We start from the raw sequence: 18,616 nt of genomic DNA on the forward strand, positions 1-18,616 counted from the left end.
GGGTGGAGGAGGCGAGGGCAGAAAACTTTCGAAATTTGAGGAATGATATGATTTTAATCTGTTGCCTTCCAGAAGTTGCTGGTTCCTCTATCATGTCCATACAATGGGAATTCGAAAATTCAGAAGTCAGAGTCTAGTCACTGGGTTAGTAGGATACAGTCTAAAGGTCAATATTCCATAAAAAAGGGAAGAATATCAGCAACAAAGAGGGAAGATTAATTATTTTTTTAAGACAAAGGGGATGAGGTAGAGGGCAAGGTTGGAAGGGGTAGAATAATTATATGAAATTGAAAAGATCTTATGAAGATATGAATATGGTTATTTTAAAAAGGAAAAAATGAATCAGAAAGTAATTTTAAAAAAGAAAGAAGAGAGAAATAAAGAAAAACGAAGAAAAATAAGAATAATAACAATATCTGATGAAGATGTGAAAATGTTGAATGATAAAAAATTTGCAAACAACAAACTAAATGCAATTATAAATAAACATGATAAAAGAGAGAATAAAAGGAAGAGATAAATACGGAATAGACATTTACTGAGAGACAGAGTAGGAGGGGGAGGAATAAAGAAAATGGATGGTAAAAGTACACAAAAAGGTTACATTAAAAATAAATTTGAAATAAAAGAAGATGTAAAAAAATATAAGCGATGATGCATGGAACCAAGGTAAAATCCATTCAATCGCCTCCCCCTCTCATAGAAATTCATCCAGATGGTTAAATTGAATTAATCGGTAAAGAGATGATAAAACCGTAAAACAAAGCCAAGGAGTGTGTACACGAATCCCCACAGCCGGGACTAAAGCTATTAATATTTCTGAGTGACATGATGTAAATAGAAACCTGTGTTAAATCATTTGGGGAGGTGAAATCTTTAGTGACACAGAGACACACCTCAGGGGTTTTATTTTAATATCCGTTTTCTGGACGGCGTTCGAATTGACATCTAAACACAGAGAAATTGGAAATTTATCACCAGTAATAGTGAATGTGAAGAAACTTGACGTTTCTCGCAAAAGCATGCATTTGACCACTGAGCTAATATCGAATTATTCTTCATAACATATAATGAAATGATGTCTATTCTTATTGAATAGTGGTGTCATATTGGATATTAAGGTAATTAAGTAAATATTCAATTGAATAAATGTACATTTCGAAGAAATAATCAACCGCGTTTGCATTTTTTTCCCCTTAGGTTAAAGATACTACATTCAAACTGTACAGAGTTGATGTTATTAAAGGAAGCAGAAATAACCCTATGACTTTAAATCTTTCGAGGACAACCATCATACAATATTTAAGCGTTTACTATGACAAAGTATATAACAGTATCCTAATCAGTTTGTCAATCACATGTAATAGACATTTGCTTCTCCTTTGGATAATGGATAGACTTTAATTAGGTTGGACGAACTATTACAGTTTTTCTTCAGTTCATTAAAAAAGAATCGAGGGTGAGTGCCTCGGAGAACGGTAGGAGTATTTCAATTTCAAAGCTTTTACAAAAGATCACGTTTTATTAGATCTGATGTTTTCTGTATGGGACAAAGCCGTGTACTCCCATACAACCATGATAATAGTTTTAATCATGATATTAAGGTCTAAGAATAGGGTTAATTTACACTGTGTAATCGGCACTTTTATAAAAGCTTATTAGTTCAATCATTCGAGTTAAGTGCACTCCTAGTCAACTTTATTCCAGTTCAGTAGCTAATAAGGATAACGAGATTGAGATTGAGAGAAAATGAGATAGAGAATCATATATAATAGAGAGAGAAGGAGAGAGGGAGGGAGGAGGTAACACAGAGAGAAAGAGAGACATAGAAAGACAGATATAGAGAGAGCGAGGGGGAGAGGGGAGATGGAGACGGTGACATGTCTGCCAAGAGTTTTCAGCGCACTTGTTGCAGGAAGGGGTGAACACCACTTCCCTTTCAACCTAGTTAGAATTTCCCACTCTCAGCATTAACATTCACGGTACTTACACAGGGTGTTTTATCATTGTTGACGATGTCCATCGCGCATGTTGCCCATTTTCATGCAAAGGCAATCAGCTAGTCGCTTAACTTTTCAAATTCAGATGACACCGTCCCATCACTTTCTCCAATCCAATCATCGATGCGGTTGACCGAGAAACTTATCCAAGGACAGACTCATGTGTGAAATTTAGGCGACAGAGGGCCCTGGAAAACCATTTTGAAGAGGGTATTGGCACCGGTGAGAAGGTCGTGGGAGAATTATATGAATTCCCTCTAGTCTCGCATAAAAATTTCATCCTCCTCTGCTTACGAAAACAATCTCCAACTAAAGTTATAATAATTTGAAAATAACGTTTAAATAACGATTAAATGCAACTAAAACAAGTTTCCTCCTCCAGTGTCAACGACCTAGAGGGTACCACAACCCGTTTAAATACAATACACGTATACTGTAAAAGATTTCCTGTATGAATAAGTTTAAACATTTACGGATTTGATTTTACCAGTCGCCGGCCAGGTTACGCTAAAACGTTTATGAAAAAAAAATTGTCAAAATTCACACGCTTCTTCAAATTATTACTCAAAAGGACAAAAATCAAATCAAATTTTGAAAATGGGCCTCTGCCCTGGAACATACAATTTATTGAATTTAATGCATGATTAATTCACCATTCCTTCCGTATGTGGAGAGTAGAAAAAAAATCCAGGATGCCTTAACATCAATTCAACGTGCGTGTATGACATTAAAATAAATCGAAACTAAATTGAGGTTGAAGAACTTGCCCGAATACATTTATCACACTTTGCCATGTCTACAAGATGCAATTGACTTTATTTTAGCAAAGAAATTTCAATTTCTTTTGTTTATAATAAGACGATACTAATTCTAAAAATATAAATTCCCCCCCCCCCAAAAAAAATAAAAAAAATACAAACCTACGAGTAATGTCGCTGTTTCTCTGAAGACAAGATTTATGTGTTTTGATTAAATTTCATTTTAATTACATCCTATGAAGTAGATTTTAAGCTTATTTAAATGGATACATTTATCTATCACCCTTTTTCAAATTCTGTCAATCACTCACTCACTCACTCACTCACTCACTCACTCACTCACTCACTCACTCACTCACTCACTCACTCAATCAATTAATCAATCAATCAATCAATCAATCAATCAATCAATCAATCAATCAATCAATCAAATCAATAAATCAATCAATCAAATCAATCAACCAACCAACCAACCAATCAATCAATCAATCAATCAATCAATCAATCAATTAATTAATCAATCAATCAATCAATCTACTTTTCAATGAGTCAATCAATCATTTATTTGTTGATTTTCACACTTTGTTACAGTTTTGTGCCACTTTGTACATGTAGGTCACTTGAAATCCCATCATCCCTTTGTATTATTTATTTGAGGTAAAGTATTTGCTGCAAAATTCTTTTATATCAAATCAAAATCCATAAGCGTGTTCGAGCAGCTAAATAAATGGATGTAGATATAAATTGTCTTATGCCAGGCCGTATGCAGTATTCTATCTTGAATGAAAAAGAAATAGCATAGAATATAAAAAGTGAAGATTGCATAGGGTTATGAATAATTCATCGTAAACCAAGCTTTGATTTAAATTAATCTGCTTCAAGAACAAACCCTATATGGGATATCAAAAAGATAATTTGAATTATACGTTAGTGTGAATTGGACTAGGGGGATTAAAATGTAATTACAGAGGTCAGTTTCGTGATTTGTTTTGTTTAACAGCTACAACGCAACACACAAACACACACGCACGGACCTGCATGGTGTGTGTTTCATAAAGCTGTTCTTAAGTTAAGTGCGACTTTAAGAACGACTGGTGATCCTTTCTTGTGGTAAATGGTGTATTGAATCAGCGTTTGTTTAGTGTGTAAGAAAGGTTCACCAGCCGTGCTTAAAGTCAATCTTAACTTACAAACAACTGAAACGCCCCCAGCTCTCTCGCTCTCCCTCTGTCTGTCTGTCTCTCTGTATATCTCTGTCTATCTCTCTCTTTTTCTCTTCTCTTTCACACACACCCTCACGGACATCCTCACGTACGCTCGCACCCTCCGAAACAGAACCATACATACATCCTGTATATCCACCGTCAGCAACAAAGAAATGCATACACACAAGGACGTACACACACACCCTCACACACATGCACACCACAAGGCACGTTTGCGATAAACCGGATTTAAACACCCACACAAACATATTTTGCACGTCCAACAATGGGACAGGCCTGGAAAACACACACACACATGCGCGTAACACACACACAACATATGCACACACACACCCAGTCACAGGCGACGCGCATAATTATATACACTGCCAGTTTTCCACACTTATGCTCTCGCTAACCCCCCAAGCACGCGCCTTGCATATTCTCGGAAAATTCATCCTCTGATTGAACCACTTTTAAGGAAATAAAGGTATCCATTAAGGATTATAACCCAGCGATTGATATTCATATCTAAAAGGTCACATTAGTAGATACTTTTTTATAGTTAAGTGCCCGTTTGCGATAAACCAGATTTGAACATCCACTTCAATATAGATATACACATATAAGCCTACATATGCAAGTCCAACACTGGAACAGACCTGGGAAACACACACACATGCGCCCAAAAACCCTCACACACACACACACACACACCAGACGCACCCACACACCGAGTCACAGGCAACGCGCATAATTATATACACGACCAGTCTTCCACATTTATGCTCTCGCCAACTCCAAGCACGCGTCTTGCATATTCTCGGAAAAGTTATCCTCTGACTGGACCACTTTTATGGAAATGAAGATATCCATTAAGGATTATGACCCGACGAATGATATTCACATCTAGAAGGTCCAATGAGAAGATTCTTGTTTATAGTTGACCTGGTTATTCTATCTTTTCAGAAGCGTACAACATTAAGAGGAATCTGTAGAAACGTACATTGTAGAGGCATTAATCGTTATGTATGATATTAGAGTAAAAATGTTTTTCTTGTTGAAGCTAAACTGACTTGGCACCCAGTAAACCGAAATAACGAGGCAAATTATATTTTTCTGAGTACTTTTATAAACAAAGTATAACTTAATTTGTTCCAAAGGGAAACCCTTGCATTGCCTCAACAAAATGATGACAGACGAAGGAAAACAAAATTCAAGATATTTCGGGGGTGTTTTTGTGTGTTAGGCAATGGTTCTAAACAAAATGACAAAAATAACTACTATTTCTCTAAGCTTATTTCTAGAAGGGTATTATGCCATCGAATATTTCACTACCACTGACCTACATACTAGAGTAACTTTCAATATGTTTCAAAGTTATACTGATTCTCTGTCATCGCCACCTGCATATGAAATCTTTATTTCACTCATTGCTGTAATGATTATCACTTATTAAAGTAATAGGTGACCAGATGGCTCTAAAATCTACGACAGATGCAGAGCGAATATTTAAAAATACAGGAAGTCAACGAGAAAGAGACAGAAGGGAGAGTAAAATGGTCAAGGTAATCTTTGCAAATTGTTCCCGTGTACCAATTCGCACTTTATGCAGACTGTTCATGCCCTGAAAACCGTTGTATGAATATTTAGTAAAAAATATCAGTAAAAACAGTAACAGGTTACTTTCTGAAAAGAAACGCTAAAACTGACGCGGTGTTTTAATATTTTACGGTAGTATTGTAGATGTAGCTGATACTGAATATAACGCAAAGTATAAAGAATATACTAAATCATTCATTTTTCACCCAATGAATAGAAATTTGTTTATTGAAAATGTAGGATTACTTATTTCTGGGACAGTAAATGTCAGACCGTGTTGGCAAAAGAATATAATCCCCATGACGTCTTATAGTAATTCCACAGGCTCATTAAGTATTGTTCAATTCATCCAGAGCAAAGATTACCGAACTCGAAGGATTTTTGGGACGAGTAATGGATAAATCATATCGATAATCTGAATATATCTTCTTATGCTTCGTGACTTTATACCACGTTGACAGACCAGGTTGCCATGGGCTGATAAAAGCCAACAAATTTTATGTTAAGCATTCTTACTAAAATCACACAATCATAATATTCAACAGGAACCTAGATGGTTGAATCAAGACATCCTGTGCATTACTTTCACATTAACCTTCTCTCTTCATCATGTTCATGTAATATTGTTTCTATTTAAAACATTCTCATCCTTTGGATATTCAATCATTGTTAAACACAAATTTCGAAGAAATGAATGACGCAAACGATAATCAATGAACGTAAGAATGATTATAAATGGCAAACGTTTATAAGGACTACTTCTATGTACCTTATTTCAAAATACGCAATCAGTATGGGACGTGATGCAAATAAAAATTACAAAGGACACATTATGTAATGAGTCGTTGACGTTACTTAATCAGAGGTAAATTTACCATTGACCATTGACTGACAGAGAAAAGGCAGAAATTGATACACTTAAAATCGTTCTTATTGGCGCCAAAGAGTAAGTTGTCTTAAGAATCAAATATATTGTAATTTTTTTTTTAATTTTCATTCTTCGACAAATATTCCTTCAAACAAAATACCCCGATTGAGGATGGATGAATAGGCCTACATTTGGATATGCACGCTTGACTTTTAAAGACACGTCCACCCCTAGTAAGGGCATCATAATCTTAATCATTACCATTTTGATAAGTAGGTGTGTCATTATCTAAGCCACACTTCACTCGTTGATAGGTCGATGACAGCAACCTACTTTTGTATTCTAGTATAATCTAATGGCCTCCCTCCTGACGCGAATCGAATTTGTCCTACTTTCTTAAATCTAAAAGTCCCCAAACTCTCTTAAAAGTTATGAAAAGAAAAGCGATAAGAACAATGATGATGGTCAAACTAATGTCATATTCAACTTAGGAAAGTGTATTTATAGAGCTAATAATGTTACGTAAAAAGGATATTCATCAAATATATACGTCACTAACTCAAGGATGACGCATAATTTATCTTGCTGGAGAGCTTTTCAGCTAAAGGTATTTACCATTGCTTGCCAAATAATGATAAAAGAGTGAAATATTAAAAAAAAAGAATAATTACATGCGTTTGATGAATAGTAAGATGGCAGAGAGGGGGGGGGGGGGGGATAGAAGATAAGGCAAAGGTGACTATATATTAAATGTTTGCTTTGAACATGTTTATAGCATAATAAAATACTCCTACATGTAAATATGGCTTCAGTTGTAAGAAAGCAGGGGCCTGTTTCATAAAGCTTGTTATTATAACATATTTGCAATAAAAGTTAAACGGTACTGAAGTTATTCAATTTGATTGGCAGAGTGCAATTTGTTATAGAAATCGTGCTTTTGTTATCATAAAAGGTCTTTATGAAATATATCGTTAGAAATAAATCAACCATGTTGTCAATATAATATTCAAATTTACAAGATTAGATAGTTGAAGAAAGTGAAAGTTTATGCAAACTGTTGTATTAAAGTACAGTGCAGCGAAAAAAATAAAAACAAGACCAAAATCTCAGAATTTATTAATTATTATTTTTTTAAATATATAATATATTTGTGGTATAGCTACCACAAAATATATGTATCTTATTTCTACTCTGAAAGTTGTGTTTATAACGAAATAATTGAAATAGTCTATAAGTTTTAAAACAAACCAGCATCAACCCCCCCTCAAATCAATTACAGATGACAAAATTAGATGCTTCCATTCTCTCCAATATTAATCATTAAACCTTTTATCGGCACTTTGTGTTACTAGATAATCACATTCTGGAGAGCAACATTCTCAAAATTTGATCAAGGTTTGAAGCAATTTTATCCATCGATGGTGTAAAACTAATTCCATCCTATCACCTTGGTTAATCAATGCCTGTCGTTCCACATACCATCGTGATAAATTGACTGTCAACAAAATTGCTTTAGGGATTATCCTATATCCATTTCATATCGAAATGACCTACATACCCCCTCGAAACCGGTTAAAGAATGTACTTCAAAAGAAAAACGAATCACAGGTTCTCTCTCAATTTCAACCACAGGGCGAAGATCATATTTCTCTAAAAACATTCAATTTGCAAGAAAAACACTGTCATCGTATTCATAGAAAGTATATCTCTCTAGAGATCCGTCACAGAATTACGTTCAGAAAATTAATCGAATCGTCCGAAAAACTACCTTGAGAATTCCTTTCGCTTTCATTCAAGACAAAATTTGCCAGTCATCAATAACCCTAACACTGTTGTATTTTTCTATGTCATTTAATCCCTTTTATTTTTTGTCCCTTTTATGAAAAAATGTTGTTCTTGAAAGCTGTAAAGTAGAATTGACAAACATTTCCCCCTGTATCTATTTCAAACCGATTATTAACATTGCATACTATAATTTTCATCGTGTAAATAGAGTATAATAGTCGTTTGTTTTTAAGTACAACGTTGCTTTCAAGTCTTATTTCTTATTTATTTGTGGATAAATTACAGGTGAAGTGGTCTAATGTGGTACTATCGGAACTATTTGTACGGAAGAATGAAATTATAAGAAAATTAAACTAATGCAAAGTACCCACAGTGATAATGGAATTTTACTTGAGTAAAAACCTAAAGGCAAAATGGCTGTTGCATATGTAATATGAGCACTTTTCAAAATGGTGATTTGAAATTACCGACCATGAATAGCCATGTCAGAAGAAGGATTTTATCGGTGTAAATTTGCCAACTCGTTTCGGCGGCTTAATCGGGCAAACAGGCCCAATTTAAATTTGTCTTTCGTTGAGAATGGAGGAAAGTAAAATACTTTCAAGTGGTACTGGACGTGATGTCCCGACTAATAGCTTTGTCAAAGCCATCAAGAGTATTGCTCTGCTTTAAAGAAATCGTGCTCACGCTTTCTAGAGTAAAAGTTCCATTAGAGATACATAACTTCTGAATAATTTTATTTAGGTCATTACATATTAGTAAAAGGTGTTGAAAGGTTATTTCGAGTTATTGCGTCATTATCAATATCATAGATATGTTGAAATCAGTAGCGTAATGATTAAAAAAAAAACAGTGGCCAGACATGGCGTCTGGGGTAAAATTTCTACAAAGGTGCGAGCGAGTCCCTCCCCCCAAAAAAACCCAACATTTTCAATACAAAAATCTTACTTTATTATAGACTTTCACATGATACTGAGAAAAACATGTTATGTTTAACCCATTTCCTTCCCTTCTTTTCCTTTTTCTCTTTTATCTTGGTCGTGAAAATTTGGGAGGGGTCGTGGCCCCAAAGCGCCTCCATCTGTACGCCAGGGGTTTTATTTACGAACTATTTTCATTATCAATATTCTTTCAAATTTCATTCAGAGAATGCATACAAAGATCGGAAACGCTACCGGGTTCCAGGTTCATGAAAAGATGGGTGAATTATCCGTTGCTACAAGACAGCTCAATGAATTTCTTATACGGGTTAAGTCGCCCTGAAGAAACAGGTATGGTAATCCTCTCAGATGTTTCCTCAAGAATGTTATTCTTGGTAGCTTCCTCAATCGATTTGGAGCATGTTTTGTTCCAGTTAGTTCCTTTGCTTGCAGTTACTCTAAATGTTGTTCTTTGTTAAAACACCTTCTCTTTTTTATTAACATGATCGATATGAATGCGTAAATAATCAATTATGAAAATAGAAATGAATGGCAGTGGGCTGATGACATGGATGAGTACTTGTAGTAGTGGAGGGGCCATGGAACGATGGAAGTGTGGGGAAGGAAGGGGGGCTGACCATACAAAAATTCATATTCATATTTAGTTTTACGTTTTCATACATTTATTGAAAGCAAACTATGGGGCCGAATACCCAGACCTTTGGTTCCGCTGTCCATGTAGTGAGCTGAGAGGAGATGTGATTTGATGATTTTATCTTTTAACAGAGACACTATACCGGACATGGCTTTTTTGAACAAGTAGAATAAACGAGGGTGAGAGCTTACCCCAAAATACTCTATTGTAAAAAAAAGAAATGAAGAAGTAGATGATGACAATGATTTTGATGATGATGATGGTGATGGTGATGATGATGATGATGATGATGAAGGCGATAAGGACGCCCACGTTCATGATGATGATGGAGAAGAAATGCAAGAAGAAGCATAGGAAGAAGAAGAAGAGGAAGAAGAAGAAGAAGAAAAAAGAGGAGGAGGATGAAAAAGGGAAAGAAGAAGAATAAAATTACAAAATGAATAACAGGAAGATAAAAAAAATAGAAGAAAATTCAATTATCGCATCCACAGGGCCCTACCCTATAGTATCATTTTAGGTCATCGACTTGAAAAGGTACACCATTCATAATTTCACAATCACATGACTGATTGATAATACTTCCTATCAAAAATTTATCTCTTATTGCCTAGGCCTATCATCGCTCCATTTCACATCGCATCACATCAAACGTCATCACACTGGGGTGATTCGTTTTTCCGTGATAACCGGTGAGATGCGGGGTGGGTTAGTAAAATGGTTTTCATTCTTCAGCAATGACCATCAGATGACACATGGAGAGAGAGAGAGGAGAAGTTTCAGAAGAGTTCATTACAATCAATAAATGGCGGGAAAGAGTGGATGAGCGTAATTGATATGATGAAGTGGGAAGGCATATGGACCAGACATGTGTACAGATTGCATTTAAACGCCCTTCATTAAAATATTATCAATAATTCGATGAGGAATTTCCCACGGGTTGGCCAGGTGAGCCTTCTTGCTCCAATGAATAGCTGGATAAGAGCACTAGAATGGTTGATTAGATTGATTTCACACCTAATATTTCTTGCAGTCGTGTACCTTTCGAGCATTGCAAGTGGTTTGGAGGGCTTTGAGGGGCGGACCCATCAAACAAATTATGTCAGAATCATTATAAGGGGGATGGAAGAGAGAGAGAGGGGGCAGGGGTTGATGGAAACAAACCCCTCAAAAACAGTTTGGAAATCTGGGTTCGCCATTAATTTCTCCCAACACCCAATTTTACACAATGCATATTTGATTACATTAAAAAAGTTATTTAATTCTCTAAAAGTGATACCATGCTTGTTATGATCATGGCATCACGGAAAGAGCAGGATTGAAAAGTGTTGGATGAGGTCTGAATTGAAAAGCTGCAAAACGAGCAGAAGTAGTCATGAATAGTCAATAAAGAACATGATTCTTTTGTCTGTGTCAATAGAGATGAAAATTCATTCAAATCAATCCCCTGCTTCTTAATTTTTGGTTGTGGTTTAAGTAGTGATGTTCTGTGAGATAACATGGCTTGAGTCGTGGTTTGAAATACCCATGCATGGTTGTCTGTTATGTGTTTGCTTGTGCAGAAGTATGTTTGATTCCGTGTTAATGGTGATGTTAAAGTGCATGAAAACAAAAGAAACCGCTGAGAAACTCACCGCAGAAAAAAAGAACAGGGTCTTTCAATATTGTGTCATTTTGCAACTTTTTAATTTTTACCTTGCCCCACATTTCAAGGTAATGCACCTCCATGTGAATCATAGTAATATAATGCAGGGTATCATTTAAAAGAAAATTAACTGATCTATTAATTGTTATCAATCATGCATTAGTATTTACTAAAACCGAGGAGGAATTATCGATCAAAGTCAGATTTCCAAACTTTTTTGAGGAGTTTATGTAGAGACAGAGAGTGAGGGGTGAAATTAGTTTTCATTTTGTTTCATATCACCAATGTAATAATACAGTCAAAACTTCAGAAGGGTATTTAATTGATTTATTTTCTCCAGGAGTCTTGGAACCAAGTTTATTGGTTTTAAATGATAATTGTGAATGGTATCAAGGTAATCGAGGTAATTCATGGCGTCAAAAGTTTTTTTTTCCCAAAAAGCCTGTATGGGCAAAATGTTCCCGATGAATTCCTTTTTTTTTTTTGGGGGGGGGGGGAATGTCAGGCCTACCAAATAGTTTATACTATGAGATACAATAGGTATTTCGGCTCGTTCATTCGCAGCGTCTTCGTTTTGAAGTAGAAACCTCAAAGACGGAAAAGTTTTTACACGGCGCTGTTATTGATCTTGTAAAAAGCCATTTGTAAGCATACCCTAGATTCAAGTACAAGAACCTAGTCACATACGTGCACGATTTCTGCTGGGAAATGTTTAACATTTAGCAATGAGAAACGAAGTACATGTACTTGAAAGCAATAAGATAGCACCAAGTAACCTTTTCGTGCAACTTTGTCATGTAGGTCAACCAGGCTTTGATGAAAGGCGGGGAACAGAATGGGCTGACATTTCAAATATCTTAAATGAGGGTTTTTGTATTCTTTTAACATGGTGCAAGCTGCACCAAGCACATGCATCTTCAAGTATTCTTCAAGGTTTAAATAGTAAAACGATTAACTTTACTCCCTTAAAAGGTTGGTAATATAATAATGAAGAAAATATTGATGAAATATTTCGAGTGAATGCTTGAGTATGCACCACAAATTTCCTCTATTGGCAAAGAATTTGTCAAGGATATTTGGTAACTATTGATGCCACCTGTAATTCAGAATTTTGTAACTGATTCTCGACGAAAGAAATGAAAATAATGGCGGAACATTCGATATAGTTGATGACTGAATGAAAAACAATTGATGATCATCATTAGAACATTATTTTGTAGAATAATGGCCATTTAGCAATCATGGCGATGTGAGAGTTAGGATGTCGAAAAGCTCTCCATTAGATAGTATAAGAACTAGTTCAAAACAAGCCATCACATATCCTTCCGCCTTTCATGGACAAAGTCTCTTGCATTAAAGCTAAAATGTGTTGGAATAATTTTCGAGTGTTTCAAGTGCCTAAAGTTTTCCTTTCTCGATTTTGATCTGACGTTTTTAACCCTTGTGAGTGATTCACGAGTAATGCGATATTGATTGTCCATTTCTTTTTAAGAAAATAGAGTAACACATACATTAGATTATTAAACTGACAGCGGAAGGTTTGGGGGTAAACAGATTGTGGCGTTGATCGGCCGTCACTCACTTTGATCTGCTTCCTCATCCCACAATTTTTATTGAATATCAGCCAAAATTTACGACACTATTCCACAGAGAGTTCAGTTCCTATTTAGTTGATTGTTCCAAGATCAGAATAAAAATGTTATATTTCATACTAATCAACACTAATGCAGTTGGCATGCATGGCACCCTAGAATTTGAATGATCGTAATTAGACCGAAGTAACTTCCTCTGTTCTTTCACATTGTAAAATTTTATCTTAAGTAATTGTTTAAAATTTTCAGGTAAGCTGTTTAAGCTTGGCACTCTTGTGCAAGTAGCTAACATGATGTTTACAAGTTTACTTCTCAAAGAATCATGGATTTTTTTTTAAATAAACGACGGCAAATTTAACATTGTTTTACAGCGATCACAGTCACAGCACGGAGGTAAGATCAGGATCGATGCCTCAATAATTTCACGGCCTAAATCATCGTATGTCCACATTATGTAATTCGGTCAAGGTTATTTTACATCAAGAGTTTTGCCAAGCAACTTTCAACTTTCTACACATTTCTACTATAAATAATTTTATTATTAATATTATTATTATTATTTTTTTTTTTTTTTTTGGGGGGGGGGGGTTATTTTTCTATATAACCATGGTAAGCAGTAGCCAACAAACTAAAGAAGCCAGATGAATCATTCGTTTGGAATGAAAAAGAAAATACATGGACCCCCATTTTCATTCCATGTGCTCCGTTCGTTACTCCAAATACATAAAAACATCCGCAATCTAAAATACATTTCAGTGAAGAAAGAAAAGAAGAAAGTATTTTACCTGGAGAATATATTGCATTTTTATGTCCCCTCCCCATGTATTTAACTGTAGGCCTTCCCCAACAGCGATGTCTTGAGTTAGTCAGTTATTCGAGCAAAGGGTGGATTCATCTTTATAGTATTTAAACGAAAAAAAAATACTAGATGAAAATATCAACTGGGCAAATGTTATTTTATTCATATTCTCCTATTTCCTCGTCATATTGGACTAAAACCCATTTGTGACTTAATTAAGGACATTTGGGTAGCTGACTAATGATCTGGTCATTTCAAATTATTGCTTTTAGAGAACTGATACCTGACCGAATATTTAAGAAATTGGCTAAACACTTGCCAGACTCCTACTAGACTGTGTTCACTTAGGCGAGGTTGCTTAAGTTTCGATATATCAACAAGAGTGTCGCTAAGGACTGCAGAAGGGTAAGATGAAAAGATGTCACTGTGACCTTGACCTTTGATCTTTTGACCTCAAAATCGATAGACTTCCAGGGATTCATGCTAGTATTATACGCACCAAATTATATGAGCCTAGGTTAGGTTAAACTGAAGTTATCGCGTTTACAAGGACTGCGGAAGGGTAAGATGAAAAGATGTCACTGTGACCTTTAACTTTAATTTTTTTGACCTAAAAATCAATAGACTTCCAGGAATTTATGTTTGTATTATACACTCTAAATTATATGAGCCTAGATTAAGTTTGATTGAAGTTATTGCGTTTACAAGGAAAAATTAACAGACGACGAACGGACACCGAGCGTTATTCCATAATACGTCCCGTAGGACGGGCGTATAAAAATTGATAATTATATTTTTAAATCAGACTAGTGACCAAGTGATGCTTCAAAATAAAACAAGGTGATTCCATCATTCACGCTTATTGCTGATTCGTAAAAAAAGCACCATTGAGTCTGAAATTCTGTTTAAACGAAAAAATCCGAATCTTTAAGTTAGTCTATCCCATGATTACAAAAGAAATTCCTTAGGCGGACGACCTGGTTCCATAACAATGTTCCGAAGGGTCTACATGATGAATTGTGGTCTCATGCAATACAGATACAGATACTCATTGAGAAAGAGAGATGGTAGAAAATAATGGTAAAAAGAGTGAGGGGAGTGGGGAGAGAGACAGTGGAAGAGAGACAGAGAGAGAGGGGGAGGGGGAGAGGGGGAGAGAGAAAGATAGCAGGATGTGGAGAGAGAGAAAGTGGGGCATTCATGTTAAGTTCAACTTGATTCTCATATCGTCCTTAGTAATTCTTGTTAAATTTCAAGATTTTGTATTGCTTTTTAGTAAATCAGACAAACTGCATGATCTGGGTTAGTGATAGTTGGGAGCTATTGACGTGAACATAATGCATGCCCCAGAGATACAGCTCAGTTGAATAAGGTACAAAAAGGATTACGCTTTTTCAAATAGCATGACGAATGCACAGGGTGTGGGAATACATTCCAAAATTCTGCTTTTCCAAACAACTAATTGTTAATGTTTCCAGGGGGTTCCGGTGAAGAAATCACCTGATTTTCTTCAAATAATTTTAGTTTTCATGATGTGGTAGTTAGTCTCATTATTGGGCTTTGAAATGGAAAGAAAGGATGTTTTCCTTGCATCCCTCTTAATGTGAATATCGTAACCCCTTTTATTATTCACATTGCCTACTCACACAATTCCCGAGAAAATCATTATAACCGCTCTTCGGATAACAAAAAAACATTTTTGATTATCACATCAGTCATCAGTTAGCAATTATAAATATTAAGATGTATTATTTGGAAGAAAGGGAAAATAATCATCGAAATAAAATAAAATCTGTTGTGCTATTGTCACACGAACCAAATATAATGGAAAGATCTAAAGGTACACAGTCTTAGCGAAAAAATAAACACAGACCATATTTTAAAGAAAATTTTATCCCTTGACTTTTAATAAAGTTGTTGTTTTAAGCCATAATGATTTTTTTTTGCGTGTGTGAAAAAAGTATATATATATATATATATATATATATATGCGAAATATTATCATCAATTGTTTTCAGTTTATGAAATAGAAAAAATATGGAAATGTTCCAATATCTTATTAATGGAATGGTTGAATGAAAGCTATAACCTCAACTGATCACCTGACATGTCCAGTTACTGAGTTATTTTTAAGGCTGACGTCAAACCTACGAAAGTGGCCGCCGTAAACAGTCTTAACAAAATCAAATGGCGCACTCATAATTATCAATAAACAACAAAAACAATACGTCTGATTTGATTAGGCAGGCTTTTTTGTATTTGTTGCTCCCAGATATTAAGAATATTATAGCATTAGACATAAAAAAAAATCATTTGGAAAGTGTTCCACCAATGGCATTAGAATTACATAAATAGCTGTTTTGCAATTAAAATGATTACATCGGTATGATGTGGAATTAACATACAATATTTTATTTAGTTCTTCAAACCTGATATTTAATGAAACCTCAGAAACAAACTAGAGTAACTTTTGATATAAAGAAAAGCAACCATGTAAAATGCGCGACTCTAAGAAAATGTTAAATAAACAAAAAAGCTAGGTATTAAAAACAATCTCTTGATTTTATACTTTAGATGTATTGCATACTAATGACATTAGTTATACATGTAGAGCATTGTACTGTAAATGTGAAGCAGGTGATACCACAAAATAGTACATTCTTCATGAATTTGTTTACAAAGACTGATAATACAAAATATCAGGAGAAGTCAATTGCCTTTATTCATGAGGACGAAGATTATATTCACATCTTAAGTACTTAAAATAGTAGACTTCATCGGTAGGTATATAAGATGAGCCTAGGTCTATGACATTCATCAACTTGGTTAGAGATAGGAAAAATGACAACAAAGTGATAGCTGTATAATATGTACTCGTTACATCGGTCAGTGACGGCTATTTTACCCACAATGACAGAGGGAATAAAACTTTACAAGATATCAATGGATTTCAAGTCCCCTAGGAGTTTTATGATGCCCCAGGATGTAACTTGAAATAAAGAAGATTTTGATTAAAGACTTTGTAAACAAGACGATAATGGATCGTATATGGTGATATTTGATGATTGAGAGACACTAACGAAATTTGTTTACTTACGAAATTAAAGGAAAAGGAAAAATAGTAGGAAAGCGGGGCATGGGTAATTGATGAAAGAGGGGGAGGGTTAGATACATGGAGGGATAGAGAGAGATACAGACATAGACATAAAAAGAGAAAGAGAGAGAGAGAGAGAGAGAGAGGGTGTAGAGAAAGAGGGGTGCTTAGGTGATCTAAGGAAGATGTGAACATGGTAGTGGATTGGGGAGGATAGTTCGAATTACGCGAACGAAATGAGTTCGAGATAGAAAGGAAGGAAAAATGTGCGGCAGTGTGTGTGAGGGACATACGTGGGTGTGTGTGTGCAGAGAAAGGTGTTTGCGTGTGAGTGATGCGTGTGAGCCTCTGTGTGGGTGTATGTGTGTGTCAGAGAATGGGCGTTAAAAACGGTCAGGGTCGAAGGAAGAGAGGGAGTTTGCAAACGTACATGTGAGAGATGCGATTGTATGTGCGCGATATAGGATGCATTGTGTGCGTGTGTGTGTGTGTGTGTAAAGGATGTTAACCTGTTAACAGTCTGTGGAGGGTGCGTGGGCTTAATTGCGTTTGAGAGAATGTGTGGGTGTGCGTGAGGGGGGCGGGGAAATGGAGTAGATGGAGGAGAAAGAGTGTGTATCGTGCATGTAATTATAGCCGATTGTTTGGGTAAATAAAGAAATCAAATTGAAGAGATCACTAAAGTGGTGTCAAACTTTCTGTACAATAATATGATCCAGCACATCAACGTGCTGAAAAACACACCAGATCACACTCTTCTCACATGGTATAATAACCTTTCTAAGTAGGTCATATAACCACTTATACGTCAGGTCCATACATGTAACAGACACCGCTTCATTCACACTTAACTATCTGATAACACGTGTTAACTTAAATACACCTGATACTGCAGCAAGACTGTCTTGGCAGAGACCAATCTAGATGTAAGATATAACAGTGTAGAGCAGTTTCTGGAATAATAACTTACGACTTTCAAAACTTTTTTTATCGTCACCTCATGTACATTTACCTTATTACTAACAGGGTCACTGTGCTTAAAAATTATATTTCATTTCAATCATGTGGTATTTAATATCATATTTCATGTTAAAAAAATTACGCAAGTGAAACCTCCCCCTTCTGTCCAATTCCCATGAATGACACATTAATCAAACAGGCTATTAGGGATGATTTAAGATCAAAGAGAATATCACCACCTGATAAGTATGCATTTCAACAAGTCACCATTAATATTATACTTTTTATCCTGCAAAAATTTGAAATGAATTCTTAAAGTACAACGATGCACCAATATCAAAAGAAAATTAAAGTTAGACTTGCCAAAATGCTTTAACATTCGGACTCATGTCGAACTACATGTACTTATAGTACTTAAAATAGAAACACATTTTGTTTTTAAAGCAAATTTTTGGATGCTCATTATAATTATATTAATAAAAGGTAATAATTTCAAATGAGATCTTTGCGGTTTCAATTTTATTTAAAACGTTAACCAACAACCTTATGTCGAATATGACATTAAATCATGAAACAACCTGAAAAGCAGTTAGATTATTTCCTTTTCAAGCATAAGATTTCCTATTGCTTCACTTTGCTCTTGGTAGATTCACTGAAAGTGATTCATTAATGATCGATTTGATTACTTACACCACTGATCAAATGCCTGTGAATTTACATGTATAAAGAGGGCAAA

This window comes from Lytechinus pictus, unplaced genomic scaffold (genome assembly GCF_037042905.1).
Source record: "Lytechinus pictus isolate F3 Inbred unplaced genomic scaffold, Lp3.0 scaffold_19, whole genome shotgun sequence".
NCBI lineage: Eukaryota > Metazoa > Echinodermata > Echinoidea > Temnopleuroida > Toxopneustidae > Lytechinus > Lytechinus pictus.